Consider the following 9251-nt stretch of genomic DNA (forward strand, 5'->3'; position numbering starts at 1 on the left):
AAGACACAAGTGCTTAAATCTCCGCCGCCAGTAATTTTCGTCGCGCCCCACTCATTGTCATACCAGCATCCGGTTCTTTTTAGTCTACAGGAAAAACACTAACTGACGGTAAGTGCAGCAGTGCCTCAAGAGCACTATACAACAACTAAAAAAATTAAAGTTAAATAAAGAGGCTATCAAGCAACCATTTTGGTTCTTTACATCGAAACCAGATAAAGCTTCGTGGACCCCTATTTACAACTCATGGACCCCCATATTTTTTTCACATCACCGTGGACCCCCGTCGAGTCTTCCGTGGACTCCTGGGGGTTCCCACCTGAACCACTCGAGCAAAAATTAAGATATCTCAAGGGAATTTGGTATGTAGATTGCCCTTTACTCAAGGTAGTTTGGTATTGAAAATGGGCGAAATCGGACCGTAACCACGCCTACTTCCTATATAACGGTAGTTTTCAGAAAAACGAAAACTACGGTATTTTAGTAACTGCTGAAGCTTATTCGCAGTACACCAGTAGAAAAGGTTTTTATTTTTGTAAAAAAAAGAAATTGAGCGCATGGTTGCTTTTGCATGCCAAAAGAACGAATATTAGAAAACATTGAAAAAAAGTCAGAGATAATACAATTATATTCTACTAAAAATAAACACAATAGTGTGCGCTAATTAGATAATGTGATAATCATGTTTAAAAATTTTTTTCAACCCTTTTTTTCAGAAAATAATGTTGCGGATCGGATTGCTCTGAGCGCTTGTCTTGGTTACCAAGAAAATGCAGCCCTGTTGGTTTTTATATCTGTATCGCATCGCGGTGAGTTTCTATTTCTTGGTAATTCGGTTTGTGAAATGGTAAACAAATTATTTAAATTTATTGGTTGGATGTAGGCCTGTGCGATTATTCGATTACTCGAGCAAGTTGGTTAATCAATTATTCGGTTAATCAATTACTCGAGTAATCAAGATTTCGATTACTCAAAACGATGATTAATCGAGTTACTTGAAATATGATTACTCAAAAAATATAATTTTGCTCGTTAATAGAGTTTGCTTTGGAAAATGCTTATTTTCTTTTTTACATTCTGTATATGAAAAAAATGTTTTGTTTTAATTTTTGAAAACAGAAACGTTGTTTTCAAAGTATCAAGGAACTTTAACTACTTTATAAATATGCAAAGAGTTGAAATGTTGATTACTCATTTTACTCGAAATGTTGATTAATCATAAAGCATTTTACTCAAATATTTTTGTTTTTGGTTAATCAAAAATCTTGATTACTCGAGTAACTGAACTTTCGAGTAATCATAATTTCCAATTAATCGAATAATTGAGTTATTTACTTTATGATTAATTAAAATTTTGAGTAATCAATTAATCGCACAGCCCTAGTTGGATGTGTTTAACATTTGTTTAAGGATATTTTCTTTCTTTTCAGACTATTAATTACAAGCACAGAATCATCAACGGTGATTGCAAGGAGAACTACTGCAATCCCTGCGATTTTTCCTCTGGTCGTGACCGAGGGTGGTCTCCAAAATCATAGGACATGTCATAATTGCAGGCTATTGTTGCAGAACAAAACGTCGCAACCACTGCTGTGGTAAATATTTACCAGCAGTACTGCCCACCGCCGTCGGTGCAACGATTTCGATAGCTGAACAAACGCCAGGAGGGGCATTCCCACAGCTTGCCGACACCAGCTATTATATCACGTGTGAATGCAACTGCGGCTAAATTTGGTTATTATCAGTGCCATAGTGCCATGTCATTGGCAAAAACACTAAAGGCTGTTGGCACATACAGGTTGTAAAGTCTTTGGTATGGATGAACTTACTCGAAGAAGACAATGGCCGAAAACATATGATGAAACATCTTCTGGTATGCCTTTCGTTAAGTTAGACGGAGGCTTCACATACAATATTTCACACATTCGTTAGCGGACAGAGCACACAATTACAAAATATTTATCGTACTGCAGAACATGCATGGATATTCAATTCCGATTTTATGGGTCGATTACGGAGGACAACCGAACTTCAGTTGGTTGGCCGGCGGCTGAAATGGTATAACCGATGGCAACTGAGTTGCTATATTGGCAACTGCATTTTTGTGGCTGCCGGAAAATTTTGATTGAGATACTTTATTTCTCTTTTAATTTTTTTTTTTTTAATTTGTATCACCTTGAACTTTATGAAACTTAATTCATAATAAAAAACATTTTCATTTCAGTGGGGCTGTCCATCGATAACCCAACTGAGATTCCATTGCCATCCATAGTCGATCTATAAGTCATAATCGCACGAACTAATTAAGGCTATCACAGAATCCATCGTAGTTCGATTTTTCGTGAAATCTATTGATCGCTTTTTCGTAGATTTTATGAAAAATCGGACTACGATGGATTCCGTGATAGCCACCAATATGTATTCTCCTTTGACAAGATGTTGGAGAATCGTGGCAACACAGCCGTATACCTACTCTGTGCTTTTACGCGCATATGCTAAATTTATCGCACCTAGCTAAAGTGCTTGACAAAGCCTTCTTCAACATTATAACTTAAAGTAAAAAAGGTTAAGGCATGCAATAAAAGAATACAACAGAACCAAAAATATTCTCAAAACTATTATACATAAAAAATTGAACGAATAAAATTCATTATTTAAAATAAAATAAAATATCGCAATTGTTTTTATATGTACATATTTACAAAATGAATCTTAAAGCACCCACATAAGTCCTAAACCTATAAATGGCTAATAAGAAAAATAATAAACAACAGAAATGTGAACAAGTATGTCGAGAAATCTCTAAATAGTAGCGTAACTGTATCTCAATAATAACAAGTAATTTTAAGCAAGAAATACAACCGACTTCAATGCGCATTCAGGTCGTTCTGGTTACGTGCCCGACTGTCCTCCCCTTTTTTAAAATCATAAAAAAAATGAATAAGTATTCTACAGAAAAAAATAAAGATAAATTTTTAAAGATTTTAAGTAAAAATAAATAAAGGAAAACTTGTTCGTGATATCTCGACCAAGGTGTATTCATTATACAAAAATTTGAAGGTACAACCGCTGAGAGGCAGCCTGAACATTTTTGAAGCTCGCTAACAACAAAAATATTTTCAAATTTTCAATCTCACAAATACATTCTCATTTTCAGTCGCAAATAAAATAAAATTTCAATATTTTCATCTATTTGTATTTTTTTACTTTTATTTGGCATTTGAGTTGCTCAAAAAAATTTCAATTTCATACAGCAGACAAACTTCAAAAAATAAATCATAGCCGACGAACATGGTGAAATAATAACAAGGTGTTGTCAGTAGCGACGTCTTTGTTGTAATTTTGACAAGATCGGCATGCTTATTTTCAGTGCTGCCGATCTTAATTTTTTATAATGCTATTAGTTGGGAAATTGTATTTAAAATACTCCATTTTAGTATTTCATTTTATCGTGATTTTTAAAGAACTTGGTGTTTTCAGAACGATATTAATATTTAAAATTGCTGGATTTGTATAATTTTTGTCCTCAAAATATAAAATATATCGTAGTTATCAATGGAAAAAGACGTACACAAAAATCGAATGGAAAGGCGATTTTTTTATATTAAATATCTTTTGCTGCATTGCCATAATATCGAGCCAAATGGACTTCTGATACACTAGAATAGAGCGGCAGCATGGTTAAATTACGACTTCGCTTATATTATCGATATTTATGTGTATTAATCTATATGTCAGCCGCTGTGGCGTAGTGGTAAGCAGTGCGCGCTCCACTCCGCAGCAGCTGGGTTCAAGCCCTGGTCAAAGCAACATAGCGAAAAATATAGAAAAAAGGTTTTTTCTTAACAGCGGTCGTCCCTCGGCAGGCAATGGCAAACATCCGAGTGTATTACTGCCATGAAAAACAGCTTCTCATAAAAATGCAATCGCCGTTCGGAGTCGGCGTAAAACTGTAGGTCCCTCCGCTTTGTTTGACAACATCAAGGCGCACGCCGCAAGTCGGAGGAGAAGCTCGGCCACACACTAACATATGTGTAAGCGCCAATCTATTATAATTATTACTTATCTATTTAAAAAATCATTTACAGTTTTATAGGAAATTGCCTTATTTTACGGCCTGTACTTTTTTAAAAGTTACAATATATGTGCAACCTGTGTGGAGCTTACGATACAAACATATATTCAGGCTTATAAGCCTGTAATTAAACATTTTTCTACATTTAATTTGAAATAGTATGCACGAACGGATTAAAGGTGGTAAATAATTAGTACTTTTTCTACTACTTTAAAATGCGTGACCGGAATAGACCTGCCGAAAAAGTGGGGTTAAGTTACTGACAACACCTTGTTATTATTACACCATGGCCGACGAATTGAGCAAGGGGTTTTACCTTTAAATATTTGTATCATTAGTGTATTAAACAAGGTGTTATTCACAACTCAGTGCGGCTCTCTTTTCAGGTACTATTATGTCAAAAAATATAAACAAACGATTCAAAGTGCATACACATTTTTTTCAATTTGACTTTATAGGATGGTTCTTCTGATAGCAATGTCAAATTCAATCACACTTTGTTAAATACATTTTGATCTCTACCAAATAATATACATCCTCTGTAAATATTTTATTAAGTGTTCCAATATTCGCTCCGAGCGCGTTCACTGTTGATCATTTGATTTAAATAGTTTGTCAAACAATGAATGCTATGGTTTGATCGGAGTTAATATATTCTTCAGTAATTAATGACATTATATTAAAACATAAGCTTATGAGAAATTGTTTAGTCTTAATATGCTTAGTTCGCTCCGTGTTCCAAAATACGCTCCGAGTGCGTTCAATATTGATCATTTGATTTAAATAATTGTTTCTCAAGCATTCAGTACTATAATTTGATCGGAGTTTATATATTCTTGAGTAATTGATCCCATTTTATTAAAATATAAACTTATAATAGGGTAGAAATTGTGAAATTATTTAGTTTTAACGGGTATAGTCTGCTAGAGACAATTGAAGAAAACTGCAACTACTCGAGAAAACATACATTAAAAGCAATGTACATGAAGGTAGTAAATATTATTATTAAAATTAGATCCACATAAATAACATCTTACACCTATTATTTGAAGTAAATCGGAATATATTTTTGCATATGACATAGTTTTCATATAACTCATAAAGTACATATTTCATCACAAATATTTTTAAGATCACTTCGAATTGTAAAAATAGCGCTAATTAGTTTTATTGAAGTATAAAATATTTAATTACGTTCATGTTTACTTATAAACCGCATAACAATATTTCTCTCGCCATTTAACCGATGTTAAAATTTTTCACCACGTTATCTTGCTGCACAGCGCCCTGAATGCGGCAAAACAGTTGCTCGCAACCCTTAAATCCTTTATGGGAACCAAAATAACAGCCTCAACAACAAAAACCTTTTCTACTGGTATACTGTGGCTTATTCACTGAAAATTGATATTTGCAATGATTTTTAGACGTAAAATAAGAATATTATAGATTTTTGGAAAATGGGCGCCCACTTATGATTACATGTGTATATCTTGGTAACCGCTACACCAATTTCTCCCAAACTTGGCACAGTTGTTTGCCTTGGTACAACGTAGAAAACGGCTTAAAATTTTTAAAATCGGACGATAACCACGCCCACATCCCTTATAACGGTAATTTAGAGAAATACGAAATCTTCGATAAATCAGTAAATACAGAAGCTAATTTATTCAAAATTGATGTTTACAGTAAGTCTTTAACAAAAACACGTTTGTGATAAAATTTCGGAAAATGGGCGTGGCACCGCCCGCTTATGACCAGGTATACATATCTCGGTAACCTTCAATATTTCGAAATTAATAGGGCATTCGCACGAGGCGATTTTACAGGCAACAAAAGTTGAATGAGAGGTTGAAAGTGAAAAAGTTGCCATCCCTATTCAGACGATGCGATTTTCGATTCAACACGAATTGTTATTTACATTATTGAAAATGAATTTAAATCGCAAAATTTTATCAATTGGCGTAAATTTGGTAAGCCAAGCGTTGGTAGAAGTGCTTTTAGCGAAGCTAAAAGTAAAAAAGAAAAAAAGTATGTATACAGAATGTTAACAAACACAGGGTTGCAAGGAAAAAAGTTTAACGAGCTCAAAGTTGGCTGGCGACCAACTTTGTTGAAAGCAATTAGTAGAAAGGCCGTTCGGACGAGGCGATTTTTGCTTTCAACTAAAAGTTGCCTGAAAAATCGCCTCGTGCGAAAGCCCTATTAGGGAAGCTAATTTGCACAAAATTGATACTAACAACCCAGCAAACACTGTTTCAAACGTTTGAGAAAAATCTATTTCTCGATTTGATATCAAATGTTTTTCTCAAATGATTCTAAAATTGAAATCGTGGTTTACATTCTACGTTTGAAATTCATTTGAGATTGATTTGAAGAAACATGGTAAGGTTATAATTATCGATACATTTTGCTAAGAATTGTTCATCTCTAAAATTAGTGTCAAACGATTTGGAAGTGCGCAGTTAAAAAAAATTGTGAGAATAAAATTAAATTCAATTGCAAAACAAAATAACAATGAGTAGAAAAAAAGTTAAAAGAGAAAGTGCGCAAATAGTGAATTTCATGTTTGCGCGGGGTGAAGATAACCTGCCGGAACTCGGAGCTACAGCCCTTCAAGACGAATTTATTAGTGGTGAAAACTCGGTGGCTTCTTTTTCGTGTCTTGAAGACAGCAATGAAGACAGCGAAACTGATAACTGTGACTCCGATGACTCTGGATCTAATTCTATATGCGGGCTCCGCGAGAAATTGACGAATTGGACAATTAAGCATAACGTCACGAATACTGCGACAGACGACTTACTTAAGGTCTTCCAGGTCTTCCTTTATGTGCTAGGACGTTAAAAAATACTCCCAAAGAAACACAGAGAATAGCAATGGGCACGGGGGAGTACATACATTATGGAGTTGAAGATGCTCTGACGGATTTTCTACTACAAAATCATTTTACTGCAAATAGTTTAAATTTAAACATTAATGTTGACGGGCTTCCTCTAACCAAAAGCTCGAGTCTTCAGATATGGCCAATTTTGATAAACGTTGATGGATCAGATGACGTTAGAGTTGTAGGAGCTTACAGCGGAAACAGTAAATCATCCAATGCTAATGAATTCCTTGAAAAATTTGTGGACGAATTGAAGGCTTTAAATGAAAATGGCTTATTTTTTTAAGGAAAAGCATTACACTGTTGCATGTCGAGCATTTATATGCGATGCACCTGCAAGAGCATTTGGTTTAGGTATAAAAGGTCATTCTGGCTATAATAGTTATTTAAAGTGTACTCAAAGAGGTAAATCAAAATACCACAAGATTATTTTTGCAAAAGAAAATAATGCTGATAGGACGTTAATATGGATCAAACAGCTATAGGAAGACTACCAATTGATATAGTGAAGTCATTCGGGCATATAGTTTGTCTGGGAGTGACAAAGACTTTGTTACTGGCGTGGATAAAAAAAGAGAAATAAGCCCTACTCTCTTCGACTTGACAAAATTCAGTTACTGGACTCCAAACTTAGTTTTTTATATAATCAAATTCCAAAGGACTTTGCCAGGCGGCCTCGATCCTTAAAATATGTTGAACGTTTTAAAGCTACATAATTCAGAGCATTTTTGCTTTACACAGGCATATTTATATTAAAAGATGTTTTGGATCCAATTAGGTATACTCATTTTTTGCTTTTTAGTTTAGGAATTAGAATTCTTTTAAGTCCGAAACACTACATTAAATATAATAATTGTGCAAATGTAATGTTAAACAAGTTTTATAGAAAATATGTCCGAGTGTTATGTAGAATCATTCTTGACTTTCAACTTCCACTGTTCGACACATTTGACTAGTGATACCTTACATTTCGGTTGTTTAGATACTTTTAGTGCGTTTAAATTTGAGAATTATTTGTCGAAATTAAAACGAAAAATAAGAAAGCATGATCATGTTGCTGCACAGGCGTACAACCGATTAGTCAAAGATAGCTTAAACCGACAGAAGCATTCCACTTCAATAAATGAACTACAAAGAGGACGTTTTAGTAATGGAACTTTTTCCTTTTTAAGGACATCCAATTTTTTTTCTCACCAAAAGAACCTGACAACTTCTACATCGTTGAAAACAGAATATATAAGATAGTAACTATCCAGGGAAACCATAATATTAATTTTGAAGTTGTAGATGTTTTGAATTTACAAAACTTTTTTAATACGCCCATACAATCTGGTAATCTTAATATTAAATGTTGTAATGTATTAAATTTTTCCACGACCAAAGTCCAACCTTCATTAGAGGAAATATCCGAAAAAATTATTAAGTTCCAAAATTTTGAAGGCAATATTAATTTCTTCATTCCTTTCCTATATTCATCTTCGATTTAAAAAGACCAACTTAAGTAATACAACAACATAATACATACAAAAGTAATACAGACATGGAAATGAACATGGACTTAAATAGTATATATGATAACACGTCGGATAATACACCGATCACCAAGAGAGGTAGTGCTTGTTTTTTATAATAAAATTCTACAACCTTACATTAACTCTTTCTTTTCAGATCTCAAAAACTTGGAACAAAAAATGTTAGATGAATTGAAAAAACAGAGAGAAAAATATTGTCTGGTATGTACGTAAGGGGTGATCCATCTAGACAATTTTTATACCTTTCATGAGCATGAAATGGTATTATAACTTTGGTCCGATGTTTGTAAGTACCAGAATAAAACGAGATAGACCCATTAAAATGTATACTTATATGATCAGAACGTCGAGCTGAGTCGATTTAGCCATGTCCGTCTGTCTGTCTGTCCGTCTGTTTGTATGCAATCTAGTCTCTCAGTTTTCGAGATATCCGGATAAAATTTGGTAGGTGGCTGTATTTTTATATTGTATTAATCATTTGTCGGAACCGGAAGAATCGGACCACTATAACATATGGCTCCCATAGAACTGATTGTTCAGATATGAGATTTTTCGTTATAACTTCTCCACTTATGCAGCTAGGAACATGAAATTTTGCAGTACTTGCACCCATTATCAACAGAATACTTACAGTGAAAATTACAAAGGTCGGGTCTCTATAACTTATAGCTCCCATACAACTGATTGTTCAGATATGAGATTTTTCGTTATAACTTCTCCATTTATGCAGCTAGGATCACGAAATTTTGCAGTACTTGCACCC

General features: G+C 34.0%; 2 long non-coding RNA genes across 7 annotated transcripts in view; both read left to right on the top strand.

Annotated features, from left to right (window-relative positions):
• Positions 1 to 500: 500 nt before the first annotated feature.
• Positions 501 to 2607, top strand: LOC118739812. The gene is made up of 3 exons (XR_004993055.1): positions 501 to 806; positions 1428 to 2055; positions 2222 to 2607. It is a non-coding gene; the product is annotated as an uncharacterized LOC118739812 (long non-coding RNA).
• A 3887-nt stretch (positions 2608 to 6494) lies between these two features.
• The window catches only part of LOC118738708, a 4720-nt gene continuing 1963 nt past the window's right edge, over positions 6495 to 9251 (top strand). The window contains exons 1-3 of one of the 6 annotated variants that reach the window (XR_004992938.1): positions 6495 to 6546; positions 8448 to 8566; positions 8625 to 8689. This is a non-coding gene — a long non-coding RNA (uncharacterized LOC118738708). Of the gene's footprint in view, positions 8567 to 8624; positions 8690 to 9251 lie in introns of all 6 variants that reach the window. The other 5 variants (XR_004992937.1, XR_004992935.1, XR_004992936.1 and 2 more) reach the window with 5 other exon arrangements.

The sequence above is a fragment of the Rhagoletis pomonella genome, unplaced genomic scaffold (assembly GCF_013731165.1).
Source record: "Rhagoletis pomonella isolate Grant_MI unplaced genomic scaffold, Rhpom_1.0 Rhpom_scaffold_00005, whole genome shotgun sequence".
Lineage (NCBI taxonomy): Eukaryota > Metazoa > Arthropoda > Insecta > Diptera > Tephritidae > Rhagoletis > Rhagoletis pomonella.